Source organism: Pan troglodytes, chromosome 9 (genome assembly GCF_028858775.2).
Source record: "Pan troglodytes isolate AG18354 chromosome 9, NHGRI_mPanTro3-v2.0_pri, whole genome shotgun sequence".
NCBI lineage: Eukaryota > Metazoa > Chordata > Mammalia > Primates > Hominidae > Pan > Pan troglodytes.
The window spans coordinates 43,982,821-44,008,659 of record NC_072407.2 but is presented as its reverse complement, the minus strand read 5'-3'; positions in this window follow the sequence as shown (position 1 = coordinate 44,008,659).

Here is a 25,839-nt window from a genome sequence, read left to right as displayed (position 1 = left end):
CTCAATTTCAGAGCCTGTTATTGGTTTATTCAGGGATTCAGCTTCTTCCTGTTTTAGTCTTCGGAGGGTGTATGTGTCCAGGAATTTATCCATTTCTTCTATATTTTCTGGTTTATTTGCATAGAGGTGTTTATTGTATTCTCTGATGGTAGTTTGTATTTCTGTGGGATTGGTAGTCATATCCGCTTTATCATTTTTAATTGCATCTATTTGATTCTTCTCTCTTTTCTTCTTTGTTAGTCTTGCTAGCAGTCTATCAATTTTGTTGATGTTTTCAAAAAACCAGATCCTGCATTCATTGATTTTTTGAAGGGTTCTTTGTGTCTCTGTCTCCTTCAGTTCTGCCCTGATCTTAGTTATTTCTTGCCTTCTGCTAGCTTTTGAATGTGTTTGCTCTTGCTTCTCTAGTTCTTTTAATTGTGATGTTAGGGTGTCAATTTTGGATCTTTCCTGCTTTCTCTTGTGGGCATTTAGTGCTATAAATTTCCCTCTACACACTGCTTTAAATGTGTCCCGGAGATTCTGGTATGTTGTGTCTTTGTTCTCATTGGTTTCAAAGAACATCTTTATTTCTGCCTTCATTTTGTTATATACCCAATAGTCATTCAGGAGCAGGTTGTTCAGTTTCCATGTAGTTGAGCGGTTTTGAGTGAGTTTATTAATCGTGAGTTCTAGTTTGATTGCACTGTAGTCTGAAAGACAGTTTATCATAATTTCTGTTCTTTTACATATGCTGAGGAGTGCTTTACTTCCAACTATGTGGTCAATTTTGGAATAGGTGTGGTGTGGTGCTGAAAAGAATGTATATTCTGTTGATTTGGGGTGGAGAATTCTGTAGATGTCTATTAGGTCTGCTTGGTGCAGAGCTGAGTTCAATTCCTGGATATCCTTGTTAACTTTCTGTCTCATTGATCTGTCTAATGTTGACAGTGGGATGTTAAAGTCTCCCATTATTATTGTGTGGAAGTCTCAGTCTCTTTGTAGGTGTCTAAGGACTTGCTTTATGAATCTGGGTGCCCCTGTATTGGGTGCATATATATTTAGGATAGTTAGCTCTTCTTGTTGAATTGATCCCTTTACCATTATGTAATGGCCTTGTCTCTTTCTCTCTTCTGATCTTTGTTGGTTTAAAGTCTGTTTTATCAGAGACAGGGATCACAACCCCTGCTTTTTTTTGGTTTCCATTTTTTTGGTAGATCTTCCTCCATCCCTTTATTTTCAGCCTTTGTGTGTCTCTGCACTTGAGATGGGTTTCCTGAATACAGCACACTGGTGGTTCTTGACTCTTTATCCAATTTGCCAGTCTGTGTCTTTTAATTGGAGCATTTAGCCCATTTACATTTAAGGTTAATATTGTTATATGTGAATTTGATCCTGTCTTTATGATGTTAGTTGGTTATTTTGGACATTAGTTGATGCAGTTTCTTCCTAGTATCAATGGTCTTTACAATTTGGCATGTTTTTGCAGTAGCTGGTACCAGTTGTTCCTTTCCAGGTTTAGTGCTTCCTTTGGGAGCTCTTGTTAAGGCAGGCCAGTGGTGACAAAATCTCTCAGCATTTGCTTGTCTGTAAGGGATTTCATTTCTTCTTCACTTATGAAGATTAGTTTGGCTGGATATGAAATTCTGGGTTGAAAATTCTTTTCTTTAGGAATGTTGAATATTGGCCCCCACTCTCTTCTGGCTTGTAGAGTTTCTGCCGAGAGATCTGCTGTTAGTCTGATGGGCTTCCCTTTGTGGGTAACCCGACCTTTCTCTCTGTTTGCCCTTAACATTTGTTCCTTCATTTCAACTTTGGTGAATCTGACAATTATGTGTCTTGGAGTTGCTCTTCTCGAGGAGTATCTTTGTGGCATTCTCTGTATTTCCTGAATTTGAATGTTGGCCTGCCTTGCCAGGTTGGGGAAGTTCTCCTAGATAATATACTGAAGAATGTTTTCCAACTTGCTTCCATTCTCCTCGTCACTTTCAGGTACACCAATCAGATGTAGATTTGGTCTTTTCATGTATTCCCATATTTTTTGGAGGCTTTCTTCATTTCTTTTTATTCTTTTTTATCTAAACTTCTCTTGTCACTTCATTTCATTCATTTGATCTTCAGTCACTGATACCCTTTCTTCTAGTTCATCAAATCGGGTACTGAATCTTGTGCACGTGCCACGTAGTTCTCATGCCATGGTTTTCAGTTCCATCAGGTCATTTAAGGTCTTCTCCACACTGTTTATTCTAGTTGGCCATTTGTCTAATCTTTTCTCAAGGTTTTTAGCTGCTTTGCGATGGGTTTGAATATCCTCCGTTAGCTCGGAGAAGTTTGTTATTACCCATCATCTGAAGCCTTCTTCTCTGAACTCATCAAAGTCATACTCTGTCCAGCTTTGTTCCATTGCTGGCAAGGCGCTGTGTTCCTTTGGAGAAGAGTTGCTCTGATTTTTAGAATTTTCAGGGTTTGTGCTCTTGTTTCTCCCCATCTTTGTGGTTTTATCTACATTTTGTCTTTGATGATGGTGACATACAGTTGGAGTTTTGGTGTGGATGTCCTTTCTGTTTGTTAGTTTTCCTTCTAACAGTCAGGCCCCTCAGCTTCAGGTCTGTTGGAGTTTGCTGGAGGTCCGCTCCAGACCCTGTTTGCCTGGGTATCACCAGCAGAGGCTGCAGAACAGCAAATATTGCAGAACGGCCAATATTGCAGAACAGCAAATATTGCAGAACAGCAAATGCTGCCTGATCGTTCTTCTGGAAGCTTCATCTCAGAGGGTCACCCGGCTGTATGAGGTGTTATTTGGCCCTTACTGGGAGGTGCCTCCCAGTTAGGCTACTCAGGGGTCAGAGACCCACTTGAGGAGGCAGTCTTTCCATTCTCAGATCTCAAACTCCGTGCTGGGAGAACCACTACTCTCTTCAAAGCTGTCAGACAGGGAAGCTTAAATCTTCAGAAGTTTCTGCTGCCTTTTGTTCAGCTATGCCCTGCCCCCAGAGGTGGAGTCTACAGAGGCAGGCAGGCCTTCTTGGGCTGTGGTGGGCTTCTCCCATTTTGAGCTTCCAGGCCACTTTGTTTACCTACTCAAGCCTCAGCAATGGCGGATGCCCCTCCCCCAGCCTCACTGCCACCTTGCAGTTCGATCTCAGGCTGCTGTTCTAGGAGTAAGCAAGGCTCCGTGGGCATGGGACCCTCTGAGCCAGGCGTGAGATATAATCTCCTGTTGTGCCATTTGCTAAGACCGTTGGAAAAGTGCAGTAAGTGCAGTATTAGGGTGGGAGTGACCCGATTTTCAAAGTGCTGTCTGTCCTGGCTTTCCTTGGCTTGGAAAGGGAATTCCCCAACCCCTTGCATTTCCCAGATGAGGCGCTGTCTCACCCTGCCTTGGCTCATGCTCCGTGGGTTGCTCCCAGTGTCCTGCACCTGCTGTCCGACAAGCCCCAGTGAGATGAACCCGGTACCTCAGTTGGAAATGCAGAAATCACCCGTCTTCTGCGTTGCTCATGCTGAGAGCTGTAGACTGGAGCTGTTCCTATTCAGCCATCTTGGAACCTCCTGCCGGGGTACTGTTTTTTTTGTTAGGCCAATCTTACACTGCTATGAAGAAATACCTGATGGCCGGGCACAGTGGCTCATGCCTGTAATCCCAGCATTTTGGTAGGCCAAGGTGTGTGGATCACCAGGTCAGGAGTTCAAGACCAGCCAGACCAACACCGTGAAAACCCTTCTCTACTAAAAATACAAAAATTAGCTGGGTGTGGAGGCGTGTGCCCGTAATCCCAGCTACTCAGGGGGCTGAGGCCGGAGAATTGCTTGAACCCGGGAGGTGGAGGTTGCTGTGAGCCGAGATCATGCCACTGCACTCCAGCCTGGGTGACAGAACTGACTCCTTCTCAAAACCAAATAAAAAGAAAAAGAAATACCTGAGATTGGGCAATTTATAAAGAACCTGATTCTGCAGCTTTACAGGAAGCATGGCGCCAGCATCTGCTTCAGGGAAGCCCTCAAGAAGCTTTTACTTATGGCAGAAAGTGAAGCAGGAGGAGGGACTTCACATGGCAAAAGCAGGAGCGAGAGAGAGTGACGAGGATAGTGGGGAGGTGGCACACACTTTTAAATGACCAGATCTAATGAGAACTCACTATCATTAAGACAGCACCAAGCCATGAGGGATCCACCCATGATCCAAACACCTTCCACTAGGCCCCACCTCCAGGATTGGGGATTATAATTCAACATTAGATTTGGGCAAAGACAAATAGCCAAACTACATCACTGTGTAACTAATTGTTTGGCATGAAGTACCAGCTTGACAACTGAATCAGCATAGGATGTGAAGACATAGTTTAGGGGAAAAAAAAAAAGCCATTATAATAAGTTCTGTCTGACTTGAACATCCTGTGGGAAGAGCATTTATACAAGTATGGATTTATACAAGCATTTATACAAGTATACTCAGTATTTATACAAGTATGGAATATATTATAATGAAAAATTAAAAAGTGTAGCATCAACAGTTTGGATTGCCTAGGTGAAATAGCTACATTTATTGATAAGATTAAATTATGTAGAAAATGAAAACCTGAACAGGCCAATAATTAGTGAGGAGATTGAATCATAATTAAGTCTCCCATCAAAGAAAAATGCAAGGCCAGATAGCTTCACTGCTGAGTGTTACCAAACATTTAAGGAAATTCTAATACCAGTACTTCTAAAAAACTTTCACAAAATTGAGGAGGACAGATTACTCCCAACCTCATTTTATGAGGCCAGCATTACACTTATATCAAAGCCCGAAAAGAACAGTACCACACACACAAAAATGAAGTAAAAATGCAAAAAACTACAGGCCAATATGCCTGATGAACAGAGGTGCAAAAATCTTCAACAAAATAGTAGCAGATCAAATTAAACAGCACATTAAAAAAAGATCATTCACCATCATAAAGTGAGATTCATCCCACAAATGTGTAAAGATGGTACAACATATGTAAATCAATAATCGAGATACATCACAATTACAGAATGAAGGACAAAATCCATATGATCACCTCAAGAGATTCAGGAAAAATCATTCAATAGGATCTAACATTCTTTCATGATAAAACTCTCTACAAATTTGGTATATGAATGTCCCTCAACACAATAAAAGCCATATATGACAGACCCACAGCTAATATCGTATTCAACATGAAAAAGTTGAAAAACTTCCCTGTAAATTCAGAACAAGCAAAGATGCATACTCCTGCCATTTCTCTTCAACATAGTACTAAAAGTTCTAGCCAGAGCAATCAGGCAAGAGAAAGAAAGAAAATCAGAAAGGAAGAAGTTAAATTGCTTGTTTGCAGACCACATGACCTTATATGTAGAAAACCCCAAAGACTCCATCAAAAAACAGAACTACTAAACAAATTCAGTAAAGATGCAAAATATAAAATCAGCATACAAAAATCAATAGCGTTTCCATACACTAACAGTGAACTATCTAAAAAAAAAATCAAGAAAACAATACTATATAAAATTGCTACAAAATAAATAAAATACTTCAGAATAAATTTAACCACTAAGGTAAAAGATCACTGAAATCTATAAATCTTTGATGAAATAAATTGAAGAAGGCACAAATCAATGGAAAGGCATGCCACACTAATGAATTGGAAGAACTAATATTGTTACAATATCTATACTACTCAAAATAACCTACAGAATTAATGCCAACCCTATGAAAATACCAATGACATTCTTCACAGCAACGGAAAAAAAAAACTCCCCAAATTTATATGGTACCACAAAAGATCCCAAATATTCAAAGTTGTCTTCACCAAAATGAATAAAGCTGTCATAAATATATATACCTACCCACAAAAATTAAAAAAAAAGCTTGAAGAATTTCACTGCCTGACTTCAGAATATACTACAAAGTTATAATAATCAAAACCACATGACACTCGTATAAAAATAGACTTATAACCCAATGTAAGAGAAAAGAGAGAGCAGACATAAGTGGAAGCATTAATTCCCAAGTAATTTTCAACAAAGGTGCCAACAACAAGCAAAGGAGAAAGAATTCTCTCTTCAATAAATGGTTCTGGGCTATTCACAAGAGCAAAGACATGAAATCAACCTAGATGTTTATCAACAGTGGACTGGATAAAGAAAATGTGGTACATATACACCATGGAATACTATGCAGCCATGAAAAACAATTAAATTGTGTTCTTTGCAGCAACATGAATGGACCTGGAAGCCATTACCCTAAGTAAATTAACGTAGGAACAGAAAACCAAATACCAAATGTTGTCAGTTGTAAGTGGGAGCTGAACACTAGTACATAAGGATACAAAGAAGGGAACACAGAGGCCTACTTGAGGTTGGAGTCTGGGAGGAGAGTGAGGATTGAAAAACTACCTAACACGTAATGTGTGATTATCTGAATGAGAAAATTATCTGTATGTCAAATCCCCACAACACGCAATGTGCTCATGTAACGAACCTACATATATACCTACTGAACCTAAAATAAAGTTGGAAGGAAAAAAAATAATAAGTAAATAGTGCTAGGAAACCTGAATATCCACATGCAGAAGAATGAAATTAGGCCCTTATTTTTCATCATATACAAAAAAGTCAACTGAAAATGGATTTAAAACTTAAATATAAAATCCAAAACTATAAAACCATTAGAAGAAAACAATGGGGAAAAGCCATTACATTGGTCTGGGTAATGACTTTGGACATGATCTCAAAAGAATAGGCAACACATGAAAAAGTGGACAAATGGGATTTTATCAAACTAAAAAGCTTCTGTACAGCAAAGTAAACAGAGTGAAGAGACAGCCTGCAGAAAGGGAGTAAATACATGTACACTATCCATCTGATGAAAGGTTAATATCTAAAATCTATAAAGCAATAGCACAAAAACCAAATAACTGGATTAAAAATGGACAAATAACCTGAATAAACATTTCTCAAAAGAAGACATACAGATGCCCAACAGATAGATGGAAAAATGCTCAACATCACTAAACATCAGGGAAGTTAAAATTGAAATCACAATGAAGGGCCATGTGCAGTGGCTTACGCCTGTAATCCCAGCGCTTTGGGAGGCCGAGATAGGCGGATCACGAGGTCAGGAGATCGAGACCATCCTGGCTAACGTGGTGAAATGCCGTCACTACTAAAAACACAAAAAAATCAGCCGGGCGTAGTGGCGGGTGCCTGTAGTCCCAGCTACTCATGAGGCTGAGGCAGGAGAATGGTGTGAACCCGGGAGGTGGAGCTTGCAGTGAGCTGAGATCGTGCCACTGCACTCCAGCCTGGGTGACTGAGCGAGACTCCGTCTCCAAAAAAAAAAAAAAAATCACAATGAAATACCTGCTCACACCTGTTAGAATGGCCATGATAAATATAAAGAAAAAGATAACAAGAGTTGGTATAGACTTGGAGAAAAGGGAACTCTTGTACACTGTTTGTGGCAATGTGAGTTAGTTCATTCATTATGGAAAACAGTATAGAGGTGTCTTAAGACCTTAAAAATAAAACTATCGTATTTTCCAGCAATCCCACAACTGGGTGTATATATATATATATTCATATTGCTGTATATATATATTGCTATATATATATTCCTTTGGATATATGTATATATCCAAAGGAAGCAAAATCAGTATGTTGAGACATTTGCACCCTCATTGTTATTGCTGTATTATTTACAAATTTAGGATATGGAATCTACATAAGTGTCCATCAGTATCAATGGATGAATGGATAAAGAAAACATATATACACACACGGAATACTATTCAGCCATAAAAGGAATGAAGTCTTTCCTTTGCGATAACATAAATGGACCTGTAGAACAGTATGTTAAGTGGAATAAGCCAGGCACAAAAAGACAAATATTGCATGATCTCACTCATAGGTGGAATCTAAAAAAGTTGATCTCATAAAAATAGAGAGTAGAATGGTGCTTACCAGACTAGAATGGTTGGATTTCGGGTTAAGGAGATGTTCAAAGGATTAAAATTTCAGTTATAGAAGAGGAATAAGTTCAAGAGATCTATTGTACAATATGGAGGTTATTGTCAATGGCATTATGTTGTATTCTTGAAAAATGCTGAGAATGGGTATTAAGTATCTTACCAAAAAAATTATAGCTATGTGAAACAATACATATCTTAAATAGCTAGATTTAGTCATTCCACAATGTATATATACTTCAAAACATCATGTTATATACTACAAATGCATATTTTGTCATATTAAAAAAAGTTTAATGTAACAAGTTTTGCTTCAAGTGTTACATTTATCAACATATGTAATACTTCCAACAGAGCCAACAAAATTTGACAAAGAAGAAAGCAAAGCTCAATTAAGAACTTCAATCTTTAAATACTAAATAGGTAATAAAAGGCTTATTCTAGTCCTTAGATTCCAAAAAGCTCTTCCTTTCCAACATGTCACTAAGAAGACTTTAAAAAAGATGAGGAGCATCTTCCCATTTTGAATCTTCAGTTATGCAAGATGAATAAATTCCAGAGATTTGCTGTCCAGCATTGTGCCTATAGTTAACAATATTGTGTATTGTACACTTAAAAATTAAGAGGATAGATAGCATGTTAAATGTTCTCACCACTAAATAAATAAATAAACACACAAATGAATCTGATGATAAACCATGGAGATGCTTGGCTTCCACTTTTACATTCTTGGTAAACTAAGAAAATAGTATTTTTAATCAAAGGACTTCATTTTCTTTTGATACCTGAATGAAGCTTGAGACACCGGAAACAGTTTTTTAGGCTAATTCCTGGAGACATTGGTAATTGCACACATTTGGGGAAACAAAACAAAATTCTCTGTGTCAAAATCTTGCAGTATACACTCTTTTAACCTATCTTTATATACCACAGCAGGTCAAATTTCTAATAACTAACTTTCACTGGGCCTCTCACAAGTAGATGTAGTCTTTGCTTAGCATGCGGAGGTATTTCTGAAGATTTTTAAAATTACACTTGAAAAAGAAAAAAAAAAGTCTGGCTATGCAATCATGAAAGAAAATTATGAAAAAATTTTTCCCTGTGTGATCATTAGAGCTGACGCCTCTACTAAGATAATAGTGAGCTTGTCATTCTTTGACCAAAGTTTGTACCTTTATGTCACTGATATATATCTGAAGGCTTTCTAGAATTGGAGATTTTGCCTAATATATGACAAATCATCGTTCTCAACATGGGCTATGAATGACTCAGATGGCACAGTTTGACAGAACTCTGGAGATGGACATTTTTAGTTGTAACCAGATGCTAAATTATTTTTAGGTAGATTACATTATTACTTTAGGATTTTCTTTTAATATATTCTGGAAAGAGTGTCCTCAGGAAATGAGTATCTCTAATGTCTACTGAATTTAAGATCCCAAAATCTTGCTTATCTTAAGCAGTTTTATTTAAACAGAGACAAGTATATCACAGATAAGAAAATGTTCCTATGCAACATTAAGAACTTTATTAAGTTCATATTAAGAGCTTTACTCATAATAACCTGCCTAGTTATTTCTTTTCTTCCAGTTTAGAAAAACACCACCTCAGGTTAAACATACTAAGAGAATCAAAAGACAAATATGTAAATAGAATATAAATAACTATCGTAAGATAGTTACCTTAAGATAATAAGGTAGAAAGAGCATGGAATTTGAAATTAAACAAACTTTTTCTAATTACTGTGTGAACTTGTAAAAATTTACTAATTTTTCCTGGCATCAATTTCTTTGTCAAAATAGAATTCACAATATCTAAGTCACCTCATTATTATAAATGATAAATGAATACATGTATATTTATATTTATTTAGAACTGTATATAGCATTTAGTAGATATTCAATAAATGATGACTTAATTTTGTTAGTATAAGTATGGAACATTATAACTTACAAATATTACCTTTATATACATTAACATTTTTCCACACTTAATTGCCCAGAACTTGAGGCTCTGAGAGGTTAGATGACTTTCTCAAGTTTTTGCATGTAGCAACTTTCTAAATGATGCCTTCATGTGTTTGTTCTACAATTACTCTGTGATTTTCATGTGTTATTTAATTTTCATGACAAAGAAACTGAAGCACAGAGAGATTAAATCATTCGCTCAGTATCACACAGCTAAAGAGTAATGGGGCAGAATTCCTAACCTCAGCCAAATCTCATGCTCTTTATATTACCCCACACTGAGCCCCCATACTCTTAAGGATACCGTGCTACATGACCAATTTAATCTCGATTCCCTATTTCACTGTATAACATATATATAAATATGTTTAATCCTCTAGCTATACCAGACCACATAGTGTTCCTGAAGCATGTTGTGTACTTTCATGATATATACTATATTATATTCACTTCCTGAAATAGTATCTTCACTTTTAACTAATTTCTTCCAATCTTCTGTATCTTTTACCTTTCCTTTGAATTCCTTCGGTAAACTACCAGGTGAAATTAATCCCATTATCTTTTGTGTTCTTATAGCTCTTTGCATATCTCTTCTTATAATATTTATAACTGTATTATAGCTAATAATAAAAATACTTAACCATTTTTTTAGAACTATGGATCTGACCTAAGCATTTAAAATGTTTACTCATTTTAGTTTCCTCACAGCCTATGAGTTAGGTATTATTATTATAATCCCAATTTTATAGTCACAAAAAAAGGCATAGGTTAGCTAAAATACCTTTTCTAATTTCAGCCAGCTCATTCTTTGCATACTTTGCATGTGTATCTTTTCCACCCATTTACTTTCAACATCTTTGTGTTTTGTATTTAATGTTTCTCACTTGTAGACAGCATATATTGAGTTTTGCTTATTGATCCATTCTATCTCTTTTAATTAAAATTCTCATTAAAAAAACCATGTTGTTCCCGCTGTGATAGTTGTGTTTTGTGGAACAAACTGTGAGGTCAGCACAGAAACTAGAGAAACAGGGAGGGCTTAACAGGGGGAGAGGACATGTGATTTCACCTTTAAAGTATGAATTAAAAAAGGTTATAAGCACATAGTGGGAGTAGCATCCCTGACAAAGGATGTACAGAAACACAAAGGCTAGACAATATCAAAGGTGAAATGTAGAAGAGATCTTGCCACACTTACCTTTTATACACTCTTCTTTAGAAATACTTTACCCTCTCAAGTGAAGGGCTGAGCATAGTTGCCATGTTTAGACTAAATTAGTTTCATGTACCATATGTCTCCTGGCAGAGCCATCATTAATTGGGCCAGCTTTGAACACGGTAGTTAAGGTAGATTCATTTGTCTCCCTTTTGAAGATTTGAACTAGGAAACATGGACATCAGTATTGGAAAATTGTGACATGCCAAAATACATAGCTCTGATGAGAAAAAAGTACAGGTTTATGTAGTCATTTTCTCTTTGTTTACAGAGAACAGTATATTCCTTTCAGTATCATATCCCTTTAGTAGCATGGCAGTGACTATTTATTCCAGCCATATAGATCTATTAGGTTTACTGCAGAGGTGTTTTCAAGATTCTTATGGTGCCTTTTTTGGCTACCCTAGGAGAATGGTGAAAATTACAGCTTATACAATCATGGCAAAAATAGTGTGTGTGAATAATAATAATAAAAAGGCAACTCATTCCTATTTTCTGTGCACTATCTTAGTGTCATGGCATGAATGTGTAATGCCTCACCAATGTAGGGAAATAGCAGGGTGATATGAGCTGAGATGGAAATGGATACTAACATGATGTCAGATGGATTATGTTTTTATGTGTTCTATAAAGTACCATATACTGTTATGAAATTCCATAAACAATGTCAATACCAGCCTAATATATTCAGTAGCTGCTGTTCTATTTAAGGTTGGAATTGACCATATTTTTGTATTACAGAGAAATAATGCTAATCCAAAACAGTTTATCAGGAATAAAACACACTACAAATCAAAATAGTGAAGAAACGATAGGCAATGTTCCTTATATTAAGAAAAAAAGTAAAAAGTGTTGAATTGTGGCAGAGCCTTGAATGGACCGTAACGAATCTCAGTGGCTGAAAGCTGATTCAAAATAAATCGAGGTAATTAACAGATTGGAGATCTGCAAGCAACAGGTAATTGGATTATCAATGGATAATTTGTTTCCATGGATTTTTTTTTTTTACTATCTGTACATCTGCAATATTTCATTCTTGTCATTTTGTTCTCTAAAAGAATGTCCTCAAAACTCAGTTAATCCCCCATATGATCTCCATAATTAAGTTATTTTGAAAAGATGGGTGCTGCATTTTTATCCTCAAACAACAGCCAAAGCCCTCATTTTAATTACAAATGACACTTTATTTCCGCTGCTTTTGTACTGGCTCTTTGAGAAGAAAACAGTTTTTTTCATCCTCCAGGGAGCAACAACGCAAGTGTAGTAACTTTGATATTTAAAATATTGACCACAGGTCTGTATCTTTTTGCTAGTAATGGCAGTTAAACATTACAAATTTCAAATATCTTTTCATCAGATTTCTAACTTTGCTGTAACTTCGAAAGTTACAATTGTGAAATGAAGGCCTACATTTACCTGTTTTGCTTTCTTTGTAGTCATCTCAGAGTCACATTTCTCCATCTCTAAGGGATATGGAAAACCACTTCCCTTTGTTGGTGGGAAGAGAAGTTGGCAGTTTTCAAGGCAGTTATAAAAACTTTGAACAGTCCATCTAAAATATGTAGCAAAATTTCAAACACAGAAAAAGCATACAATGAAATCAAGGCCTTAACCTCACAGAAATGGAAAAGACTTTTGTGAGGCGGCCATTAGATATAACAGAGCACTGTTTTAGACTCAGGAAATTTGCTTTAAAAAGCTTTCAAAGTGTTATTTTTCATAATAGCTACTTAGGCAATTGAAATACTTAAAAAGAAAATTGAATATACTAAACTTACTTAAAAACTTGAGTCATTTAAAATGCTTAAGAATATTTAATGGCCAGGCGCGGTGGCTCACGCCTGTAATCCCAGCACTTTGGGAGGCCGAGGCGGGCGGATCACGAGGTCAGGAGATGGAGATCATCCTGGCCAACACGGTGAAACCCCGTCTCTACTAAAAAAAGCAAACAATTAGCCTGGCATGGTGGCATATGCCTGTAGTCCCAGCTACTAGGGAGGCTGAGGCAGGAGAATGGCATAAACCTGGGAGGCGGAGCTTGCAGTGAGCCGAGATCCAGCCACTTCACTCCAGCCTGGGCGACAGAGTGAGACTCCGTCTCAAAGAGAAAAACAAAAGAATATTTAACTAATTAAGTAGTAAAAGTTGCCTCAAAAGTAATTGTCAAAATTTTCTATGCTGTTATAAAATAAGATTGGTAAACTAAAATAAGAACCAGTTTTTAAATTGTATAAAAAGAGTTCTAATATTTAAAACTAAAGAGACTTCTGGATAATCTTTTTGAAGGGGAAAAATCTTCAAGGGAATTATTTTGTATGTGTGTGTTTGTATTTAACAATCATTTTTATCAATAACTTGAATCATTTATTATCACTGGTGTCTATTTAAGCTGTTAATTTTTAAAAAAAATTTAAATTCTTGTGAAGATCCTTTGGGGTTAATTGCAGTTTATTTGGAAATTATGAATTGCATGATTAAAAAGTTCAATTTGTGGGCGTTTTGGGGAAAGAGATAATATAAACACTTGGAGTACCTTCTGCAGTCTAAGAAGACAAGTATTATAGTTGAGGGCAAGAGTATTATTGATGACTGGAACCTTCTTGCTTGGGCAGAGACCTTGGCATACAGGTGGCCAGATGAGGATAAAGTGTACTGCGTATTTAGGGGAAAAATTGTTCCATAAGAATGAGGAAATTTGGCCCTACTGAACTTTCTACTATATTTCTTAGGCTTTTCAATACAAAAGGCAATTTTTTTTTTTTTTTTTTTTTTTTGAGACAGAGTCTCGCTCTGTCACCCAGGCTGGAGTGCAATGGCATGATCTCCGCTCACTGCAACCTCTGCCTCCCAGGTTCAAGCAATTCTCCTGCCTCAGCCTCCTAAGTATCTGGGATTATAGGCATGCACCACCACACCTGGCTAATTGCTGTATTTTTAGTAGAGATGGAGTTTCACCATGTTGGTCAGGCTGGTCTTGAACTCCAGACCTTGTGATCCACCCGCCTCGGCCTCCCAAAGTCCTGGGATTACAGGCATGAGCCACCACGCCAGACCCAAAAGGCATTTCTTAAGGAAATTGGGCATTTCTACATTATATATACTTTGGTCATTATTCCTTCTTTGTTCTCTGGACTGTAGTAAAGTGGCTTTGTAATCAGGATTTTAAGGACTTCTGGCCTCTTATTACCAAAGATGAAGTGTGTTTGCATATTGAGAAGAATAATTTGTAGGTGGTTAGTAACTCCAGGAAAGGAGAAGAGGAAAAAAGGGAAAAGGCAGGGAGCTAAGGTTTACTGAGCATATAGCAGGTGCTTTTCTTTTATTATTTTATGATTCCTTAGTAACTAATTTATCTTGTTATAATTATCCCTGTTTTACAGATTAAAAATTAAAGAACTTAGAATCAGAGATTGTAACTGAGGTCACACAGTTAGTAAGTAGCAGGCTGTATGGCTAACCCAGGTCTGATGCCAAAGTGAGGCAAGAGAATGGGCATGGAGGCAGGAAACCCAAGGACTTCCTAGAATGGAAACACTTCAGCTATGACAGGAAATATCCTCTTTATTTACATAGAGCATATACCAAGGAAATGACTTTGTAACTTTACTTTATCCTCTTCATTTACATAGGGTGTACCCAAGTAAATAACTATGTAATTTCACTTTAGTCTCTTCCGTTACATAGGGCGTACACCAAGTAACCAATGGAAACCTCTAGAGGATGTTTAAACGCCTGTGGAGTGTTTCCATTGTCAGTAAATCTCTGCTTTTGTTGCTTCATTCTTTCTTTGCTTTGTTTGTGCATTTTGTCCAATTCTTTGTCCAAAATGCCAAGAACCTGGACACCCTCCACCGGTAACAAAAGTCCTTGTTCTTTCTAAAAACAGCAAAGGGAAATGAAACCTGGTGATAAAAAAAAGATTGTTTCTCACCAAAAGACTTTTATTTCAGACTTCTTTGATCTGTTTTTTTTTTTAAGGAATATCTTTATGTGATCTTTATAATTGAATTTATCATAAGAAATCTATTTGCTTATCTTTGAAATGTATACTATTATGTTCTGTGTTTATGAGATTGAATATCTCATTTACATAAGCCATTTTTATTCTTATGTGTGCATGTTATATTCCATGTTGTTTTTGCCATATGGTATTAAATAGTATAAGAACTTTTGTTGCCAAGTCCAAGCTTGTACAGCTCACTGCACAACAGCCAGTAAGTCAAGAGATGAGATGTCGGGGAGATGGAAAGCAACTATTCAGAGAGCCAGCAAACTGACAAGATGACAGACTAGTGTCCTAAACAAACCCTTAAATTGACAGGGGTTTTATATTCTATTACAATATACATGTATACGTATGTTAATTGCAGCACTATTCACAAAGCAAAGACATGGAATCAACCCAAATGCCCATCAATGATAGACTGGATAAAGAAAATACAGTACATATACACCATGGAAGGCTATGAAGCCATAAAAAGGAACAAGATCGTGTTCTTTGCAGGGACATTGATGGAGCTGGAAGCCATTATCCTCAGCCAACTAATGCAGGAACAGAAAACCTAACACTGCATGTTCTCACTTATAAGTGGCAGCTGAACTATGAGAAAACATGGACACAGGGAGGGGAACAACAGACACTGAGGCCTATAGGGGGATTGGGTGGGGCAGGGAGAGCATTAAGCAAAATAGCAAATGCATGCTGGGCTTAACACCTCTGTGATGGGTTGATAGGTACAGCACACCACCATGGCACACGTTTACCTATGTAATAAACCTGCACATCTTGAACACGTACCCTGGAACTTGAAAAAAAATTAATACGGATTTTAGGCTTCTTTTGTGTTAGGAAAGGGGAAAGACGGAAAGGATTGAAGTCGAGAGGTGGCTGAGGACCACAGACATCTGGGTGAAGCAAGAGCTTGAGGAGGTTGTGAAGCTTCTTTGTCCTTGGTGAGGTCACAATGCACCTATAAATCTTTAACATAACATTATTGCTTTTTTGTATACCTTCCTTAACTCATCGGGAGTTACTTATGGGAAGGGACTATTGTCATTTTTGCTTTAAAGTTAAACTATGAACTAAATTCCTGCCATAGTTAGCTTGGCCTACATGCAGAGAAAAGCAAAAACAGTCAACCTAAAAGTTATCACCAAGGGGTAGGGAGTTAGGTGTAAAATAGAGTTTGTCATGCTAGGCCTCCTTTTCTATGTTACACCTTCCCTAATATAATAATTTTCAGAAATAGAATCAATGCTCATGGACAAATTTATTTGCTTTCACTGAAAGTAATGTTAGTATCATGTATATGTGTTTTTCCCATTAGGATCTCTTTTAATGACCCCATCTTTAGGTAAACCATGACTTTTGAATGTAAACCAAGGGGAATTGCTTTTCCTCCACCATTGTAACAATCCGTTCAGCAAAAGAGGCCAACAGGAAACCCCAAATTAATGATGTTTGTATTGATTGTATGTGAGTCTAAATTACTGTAATGGAAATGTCTACACTTTCTCAGATACTTTTCCTAGTGGCATTTAAGAAGTAACAAAACTGTTTTTTCAATATATCACCAATTGGTTCCGGGAGGAGAAGAGATAATAGCTACCTGTTTCCATTGCTTACTTGGAACCATACATTTTACTAAATATGTTACATGCATTTTGCTCAATGAGATATGTGTTTTAATTAGTTTTTGGGTATTTGTTTGCTTATTTGTGTTTCTTTTTAAGAAAAACTTTTACCCTAACGCTAGTAAGGAATTTCTTAAAGCAAAACAGAGGGGTGGAATGGTGGTTCTCCTAACAATGCCATGTTATTCCTGCTATTACTGCTTCTGTAAGGTTCCTGAGAATAAGTGGAGATGAAATTAGAGAGGTAGTAGGGGCTTTCCCTAACAGGAAGAGACTTGAGTAGTCCTTGGGTCTTTCAGGTAAAACTTTGTGATTAGAAAATTTTCAGTGGAGTTGTCACTTCTTGGAGGTCGCTTTCTTGAAAGACTTTCATGGGTGTAGGAAGAGATCTGAGGGTGGTTCGGATTTTGCTGCAAGGGTGGAATGCTAAAAACCTTGACAGGGGACAACTATTAATTGAACACAAAGTTGACCAAGGAACTCTTAGGATAACTAGACAATTTGTATAATCTTTCCTCTCCTTCTTAGCCTTGGTTGTGCTTATGATGTGGAGCACCATGCCACATAATACAGTTGATTCTCCTCAAGCTGTGTGGACCTACTCTACTTATTATTTCTGCATTCTGACTCTCCCTCTAGCATTTATTAAATAAAGGAGTGAAGATGTTACTGGAAAGAGGCCCCAATCCAGACCCCATGAGAGGGTTCTTGGATCTTGCCCAAGAAAGAATTTGGGGCAAGTTCATAAAGCGAAAGCAGGTTTATTAGGGAAGAAACACAGGAATGGCTACTCCATAGATGAAGCAGCCCCAAAGGCTGCTTGTTGGGTGTTTATATGGTTATTTCTTGATCATTTGCTGAACAAGGGGTGGAATATTCATGAGTTTTATGGGAAAGGGGTGAGGCATTCCCAGAACTGAGGGTTCCTCCCCTTTTTAGATTATATAGGGTAGATTTTGGATGTTGCCATGGCATTTGTAAACTGCCATGGCACTGTCGGGGGTGTCTTTTAGCAGCCTAATGCATTGTTATTAGTGTATAATGAGCAGCGAGAATGACTGGAGGTCACTTTCATCACCATCTTGGTTTTGGTGGGTTTTATTGGGCTTCTTTACCATATCCTGTTTTACCAGTAGGGTCATTATGACCTGTTTCTTGTGCCAACCTCCTGTCCCATACTGTGACTGAGAATGCCTAACCTCCAGGGAATGCAGCTCAGTACATCTCGGCCTTATTTTACCCAGCCCTTACTGAAGAGAGAGTTTACCCTGGTTTGGATGCCTCTGACACACAGAATTTCACATCAAATTATGGCTTCCAGGTATAATGAGTATTTTGACTTAAAAACCCTTGGAGATCAACAGGCCTTGGAAGAGACTTTTCCCCACCTACATAAAGACTGGAGAGATCCACCAAGAAGAACAATTGTTCTTCCTTCTGTTCCCTGTTATCTCATTATCTGTTGCAGGAAAGCAGAGGAACAATGTAACCAGACCTGGCCCAACTCTTTTACCAAAAAATGACTGCCTCTCAGGTTCATTCAGCTTCTAAGGAGAACCATTTACAAGTCACTCTCTGTTCCCCCATCCGTTCATTCTCTTGAGTATCCATTTATTCTCTTTAGCAATCATTTAATGCCCATTAATAGAATTACCTATACTTGCCATCTGCCCCCTCCACTCTGAAAAGAGCTTATATAAGTGCTTGGGCCCCACTGGGATATTAGGTAATCACTCTGTGATTCTCCCCATGCACATGGTTACATAAATTTGTATGCCTTTTCTCTTATTAATCTGCCTTGTTGAAAATTGATTTTTCAGTGAACATCCTGAAAGCAAGGGGGACGCCTTCTCTTTACCCCAAAATAAACAAGAATTAACTTAGTCGCTACTATATGTCGAGCCCACTAACACCTTCATAGACAGTTTTCATCTTACTACAGATAATTTCTTCATGTGTTACTGAGATTGGATTATTCCCTTGACCTTGATCCCCTTCTTGGGCAGGAACTGGAGTGGTTATTTTCAATCAGCCCACTGCTGGCCAGTCCTCACAAGAGGGAGTGTGTGAGCAAGCTAGTGTGGGAACCGAAAGGAATGAACATTGGAACCGGCTGGTAACACCTCTCTGGTGGGAGTATGCTGTGTGTGGGCCCTACAGCAGCATCCAAGCCCCTACTCTCTCGGCACCCAGGTTCTTGTCCAGGTTCCAGGGAGAATCAGGTCACGTGAATGGATTGAAGGGTAGTGTATGCAGAGGATTTTATTCGCTGATAAAAGTGATTCTTAGTGGGATGGGGAAAGGGGAAGAAGGTGATCTTTCCTTGAAGCCACACTGTCTGAAGTTAGCTGCATCTATCCATAGTCTCCAATGCTCAGTTGTTACTTCTTTGTTCGCTACTCAGCCGCGTATATGCCCAACACTCAGCAGCTTGTATCCCTGATGCTCAGCCGTTTGTGTTGCTCTGCCAGCTGAAGTCCTTTTATGGGCACAGGATAAGGGGTGGCAGGCCAAAAAGGCAACATTTGGGCAGGAGAAACAGGGCCAGCTGTTTTCACTTAAGGCTGTGGTTCCAGGCCTAAGAGTGGGGTTTATTCAGGAGCCTGGCTGTTCTGTATCATTTCCCCCTCTGAAGAGGCACATCTAACTGCCATTAGAATATAGATGATGACTGGTCTTAGCTACTTCCTGCTAAAAGGGGACGTTGTTTGGGGAAAATCACAGTCGGATTCCTCCAAGAGGTCTGCCCAAGGGTCCCCGGCAAAAGGGAGCCATCATCCGAGGCTCCAGCTGCCTGCACATTTGAAGTCTCGATGGCCTCTAGGCAAAAGAAAAAACAAGCTTTACAAGGTTAAGTATGGATCAAACGTGTATTATACAAGGAAATAATCTAGTGACAAAAAGTACAGAAATAAGAAGTGAAATATACTGACAACATTGTATTCTGAGTTGTCTCACCCTGGTGAAAGAAATTAAGTCTTGTATGGGAGTGGTTAAATGTTATGAGAGAGATAACTGTTCTTGCCACATCTGTAGCAGTTAACAGGCGAACCTTAGGCATTCTGGGGTTTGTGGGCTTAGGCCATTAAAGCTTCTGCATCTTTATTGTGTCTAAAAGACTAAGGTGGTCACATTCAGGAGGTCCTCTAAAGTACTATCTGGTTCTAAGGTCCATTTCTGAGTATAAATTAGAGGCAGTAAAGTTTGTTGGTTGCCCATTCTGAAAGACAGGGAATTCAGCATTCCTCATTTCCTTCCTTCTTTCAGCAAAAACTCAGGGTGTGAGGAAGAAAGTGGGCATCGCTCTTTCTCTTCTGTCTTTTCTTTCTTTTTTTTTTTGAGTCGTAGTCTCGCTCTATCGCCCAGGCTGGAGTGCAGTGGCGTAATCTCGGCTCACTGCAAGCTCCGCCTCCCAGGTTCATGCCATTCTCCCGAGTAGCTGGGACTACAGGCGTCCGCCACCATGCCCGGCTAATTTTTTGTATTTTTTAGTAGAGACAGGGTTTCACCGTGTTAGCCAGGATGGACTCGATCTCCTGACCTCATGATCCGCCTGCCTCGGCCTCCCAAAGTGCTGGGATTATAGGCGTGAGCCACTGCACCCAGCCTCTCTTCTGTCTTTTCATCCCTGAGTCCTGGTGACCTTGGCAGGTGCCACCCATGGGTACTAATGTGGTTTGCACCCATGATGCAGGGAGGGCTTAGAGAATAGGAATTATCCACACTCACCTATACCTCTACCTCTCCCACGGTTGACAACCTTTGAGTTCCCTGGGCCTCATTTATGCCATAGAGCATGGCCTCCTTCTATGAAGTGGGGGTTTAATTGGCAAGAATTTGTCTTGCCCATTTACACTGTGCATGTTGCCTGGCTTTGGATCCCTCAGATCTGGTTTTCCTTTCTAGGGCCTCAACCTGAAGCTTGAAATTGAGTTTGGGACAAAAAGGTGTTTAGGGGGTACATAGATTCATTTAGGTTATGTCCCAGATGGGCTTTGCCAAGTTTATAGATAACAGCCAGCATGGGTCGCTCCTCTGACGTTTCCCTATCACAAGCAGAGTGCTGAGGCAGGAAGAGAACTCTCTTGCTTAAAAAAGAAGAAAAACAACTTAAAGTGCATCAAATAGAGGGATCTTGGGGAAGAGCCTCTTGCTCTGTGGAAATGGGTTCCTTTAATCACCTATCCTTCCCCTGGTTCAGACTGGCTAGACCTCTGTGAAGGGAAACAGAGCCAACATTCCATTTACCTGAAGGAAAGAAGGAGGTGGCAGGGTCTTGGCAAAGAGACAGATCTGACAGTTCCGCATTTTTAACTCACTCTTTTTCGTATCCTGGATGGGACCCCAGATGACATGGGATTGTTCCCTTGACATTGACTCCCTTAGTGGGTGGAAACTGGAGTAGCTAATTTCAGTCAGCCCACTGCTGGCCACTTCTCACAAGCAGGAGTGTGTAAGCGAGTGTGGGAACCAGAGGAAACAAACACTGGAACCAGCAGTTTCCAGCACCCATGATGCAGAGAGAGCCTAGAGAAGAGGAATTATCCATACTCCTTTCTGGCAGAGCACACTTTGTACGGGCTCTGCAGCAGTGTCTAAGCCCTTACCCTTTTAGCACCCGGGTTCTTGTCCAGCATCCAGGAAGAATCAGGTCACATGAACGAATTGATGGGTAGCGTATGTGAAGGATTTTATCGGGCGGTAAAAGTGCCTCTCAGTGGGATGGGGAATTGGAAAGGGGCTAGTTTGGGAAGAAGGTGATGTTTCCCTGAAACCACACTGTCTGAAGTTAGCTGCGTCTATCTGTAGTCTCTGATGCTCATTTGCTGTTTCTCTGCTCACTGCTCAGCCACTTGTGTCCCTTATGCTCAGCCACTTGTGTTGCTCTGACAGCTGAAGTCTTTTTATGGGCACAGGATAGGGTTGTGGCAGGTCAAAAAGGCAACATTTGGGTCAAAAAATGGGGTGAGCTGTTTTCACTTAAGGCTGCTGTTCCAGGCTTAAGAGTGGGGGCGGGCGGGGGGGGGGGGCGGCGGTGGTTAGCCAGGAGTCCAGCTGTTCTGTATTATTACTATTGTCAGCTGAAGAATGATGAAGTTAGTAAATTTGAAAAAGAGACCCTTATTTCTCATGAAGTGTTGTAGCCTGCAGAGTGGCCATTCTGACAGGCTGGGAAGCATAGCCTTCTGCCAGAAGCCAAAAACAGACCCTTTGAGAGAGGGGCAAAGGGAATAGGAATTTGTGCTAAGCAGGGTGGCTAAATATACATATTGAGTAAGCTATAGCAAAAATAGCGTAAATATTCATGAAAGGAGAAATTTGCACATGCACAGTTGTGCTTCATGACCCTACATGGGTCTTATGTTCAAAAATGGCAGTGTTAGCATAATCCAAAGGTAGAGTTTTTGGCCCTCTGATTTCAAAAAGGACACAAAAACCCTTACCATGCAACCTCCATAGACAAGCCAGAACCACGCCATGGTCTGTGGTCTCTTATCAGGAAGAAATGCTGGTCAATTGTTTTGTTGAAACTGCAAAAGGGAGGAGCAGCATCAGGTGGTTGGTTAAAATCAGAGGGGCAGTGACTCTTTTGAAAGGGATGATTTCTGTTTAGCTCTTAGGGAAGAAAGCCTAATGGCCCTTAGCACAGTTAGCAATAGAGCAGGTATAGTGAGGTGTGGCCCATCATGGCCAAGGACTTGGTTTTCAAGGTTACTCTGGGGTTCCGTTGGCCAACAGGTGGTCCATTCAGTCAGTTTCAGGGACTTAGGATTTCATTTTTATTTCTCACTATAGACACAAATGTCAAATTAAAACATTTTTACTTCTAAGCCTGTGCTGTAGAGACAGAATGTTTTGTTAGGATTCTTTCTTTGTTTTTTCTTTTTTTTTGAGACAGAGTCTTGCTCTCTCACCCAGGCTGGAGTGCAGTGGCGTGATCTCAGCTCACTGCAACCTCCGCCTCCTGGGTTCAAGCCATTCTCCTGCCTCAGCCTCCCCAGTAGCTGAGACTACAGGCACCTACCACCACGCCTGGCTAATTTTTGTGTTTTTAGTAGAGATGGGGTTTTGCCATCTTGGCCAGGCTGGTCTTGAACTCCTGACCTCAGGTGACTGACCTGCCTCGGCCTCCCAAAGTGCTGGAATTACAGCCTGGGATTACAGGCGTGAGCCACTGCACCTGACCTTGTTAGGATTATTTCTAAAAGCAGTTTCTGTTTTAAAATGCAAATTAAAAAACGTTTAAGAAGTTACCCTAGATTTTGAATGGAGACGGGGCTCGGTGAATAGAAATCTACCCTTTTATAGATGAAGAAACTGATATGGTGAGTTAAAGGTCTTTCCTGAGCTGATATCACAGCTAAGTGTTAGGGATGAAAAGAGATGTAAGGCTTATCAGATATCTGGTCTCTTAATAACTATGATATTAAAGTTCAAAGTGAGAGAGAGATGATGCAAATGATTTGATTTCTAAGATGATTTCAGTTTCTCTAGGCTTTAAGGCCTGGGAAGGCTGATGTCTTAAGGCTTTGGAGATTTTTATTATTGTGAATGGCTTACATACAATTTTTAATGAGGGTTGCTAAACTCATTGATATGAAGTGTTATTCTGGTATTAAGAGATACAGTTTTTATTCTCAAGGGACACACAATTTTCAACACCCAAATGACTCTTCTTTGGGCTAACTCAAGCCTTTCTTCTCACATGGGTAATACATATTCTTTAGTAAATGACTAATAAAACAATTGAATAACTATCTACATCCTTTACAGTGTGTCTATGTGTTTTTGTGACATATACCAAACCATAGTTTGTAAACTGGTAAAGATTAATTTAAAATACGTTATGAATGTATTTATATCTATCTTTATATATATAGTTTACTGATTTGTTAGAAAATGAGTCAATTTATAGCCAATTGGTTGAGCGAAAAAAACACTTAGATTGTGAGAATCAGTTGAACTATTTGTATATGCAGAAAAAGATAATCAATTTATAATCTTAATCTTGATTTGCCAAAGGAATGAGTCCATGATGACACGAAGGGGGTGCCATCCACCGTTTTCTTTATACTCTTGTTCAATGTTTTCTACACAACTCCAGGAAGCCCCATTTATGTAGACTGCACTTATTTTTCCTCTCCCTCTTTTATTGTGTGTCCTTTTCTTGCTCAGTTGCTTTGAATTAGGCCTTCCACAAGCATCTGCTAGAATGTTTAATGATTTTTGATGGCACTAACAAGTTACTTGAGTTCCTGCATAGGGTTAAGATGTGAACTTAAAAGTTTGAAGAATGTCCTTGAACTCGTAAATAATAACTCAGGGTTTGATAGACACACAGATTTCGTAAGAGGAAAATAAACCAATTTGTTGTAATTTTCTCTACTATCACGGGATATTGTTTCTGCAGGAAGAAAGGAATGAAAATACTGCTAGAGGTATTGGAAACAGTTATTAAATAGATGAGTACTAAAAAGAAAAATTTCCTTCCTCTGTCAAAGCCTTCTGGTGTTGCCAAGTCATTTTGTATTTGACGTTCAAGAGAGACAGGGCTGCTCTCTTCAAAGGCTCGTGAGAAAAAAAATCAACGTGGCAACATCTTAAGAACAGAGAGAGAAGGTAATAATGAGAAAAATATTTGTGTTATTTCTCAAATCAAAGAGAAATTTGAAACTATTAATAAAAAGTCTCCCTGAGAAACTAAATCTTATTAATACTAACAAGTTGACAGAATGATTTAGTGTTCTTATTTCATTTTATTTGAAAATGTGGAAGGATAATATCTTAATAGTTAAAGTGTTGCAGTTTATGCTTCTATAATCCTGTGTGTGTGTGTGTGTGTGTGTGTGTGTGTGTGTTTTCAAATCCAACTCATGAAAGAGATGTGAGAAGTATCAGTTCACTTCTCACTGATATACATTTGCAGATCATTAGAATATGTGTAGCCTGACTGAATGTATCATAATGGGGAGATGACTGATGCATTTCTTTACAGAAAATGGTGTCTTTTATCTCAATAATATAGTTTTAAAAATTGAGTCTGCAAGAGGATATATATATTGCCACCTCTCTTCTACAAAACCAGAGAAAATAATTTGTCCCTTTGTAATCTCTTGAAACCAAGCTAGAATGTTTATATTACATTTGTTGAAGGATAATTTTAAGAAAAAGGTATAATCATACATCTTATATAGAAATAAAATAAGCATATGATAAAAATGGAATTAAGTCATTATTAATGGGTAAACTGTTAAGATGTTACAACTAGTTCAAAAGACAATGCCAGGCATGGACACATTTTTAAATCAGAAATATTACCGTGAATTTGCAAGTGGAGGGAAACTGGCTTCTAACACAGTGATGGAGGGAGGTCAGTTGAAACTTTACCAGCAAAAATCATTTTCACATCTATAAAAAATAATCATTTTGTTTCACCATGATCCATGCCTTCAGGAGTTTTTTGTAACTTGTGAACAGTTCAAAGTCAGTGAAATACTAGAATCAAGATAATCAGGAAGAACACATGCTAAAAAATACATAATTTTAACACATATTTGAGATACCCAGTAATATTTTTATTTATTTCAACTTTCCTTACACATTGTAATGCTCTGGTTGACATATTTCCTACCTCTTTGATTATCTATACATATTTGTATATCTCCTTTGTCTAGTGAGGTACTGAGCTTCTCTGGGGCAGGAATTGTGCCTTGAATTATTATTGTCTCTCCATTATTCCAAATATAGTAATTGATTTTAAAAACCCTACTTATTAAATAGTTGGTGAAATGAAATTATTAATATTGAGTATTATTGGTCAGCCTCAATGAACATTTGGTCTTTATGGCATGTTGTCAAATAATACCCAAAAATATCATTGGAGGCCTAGGGAAAAGTGGTGCTTGTTTTGTTAGGCTAAATCGTTTGGTTAACGTCTACACTCATGTCCTTAGTTGATGCTCTTATAGGATTTTATTGGTGAGCAGATAGATCTTTTGGCCCCAGCTTGCCCTAACAATCTAAAAAACATGGGTAGAACTATTCAGCCAGACAAACCTAGATTCAA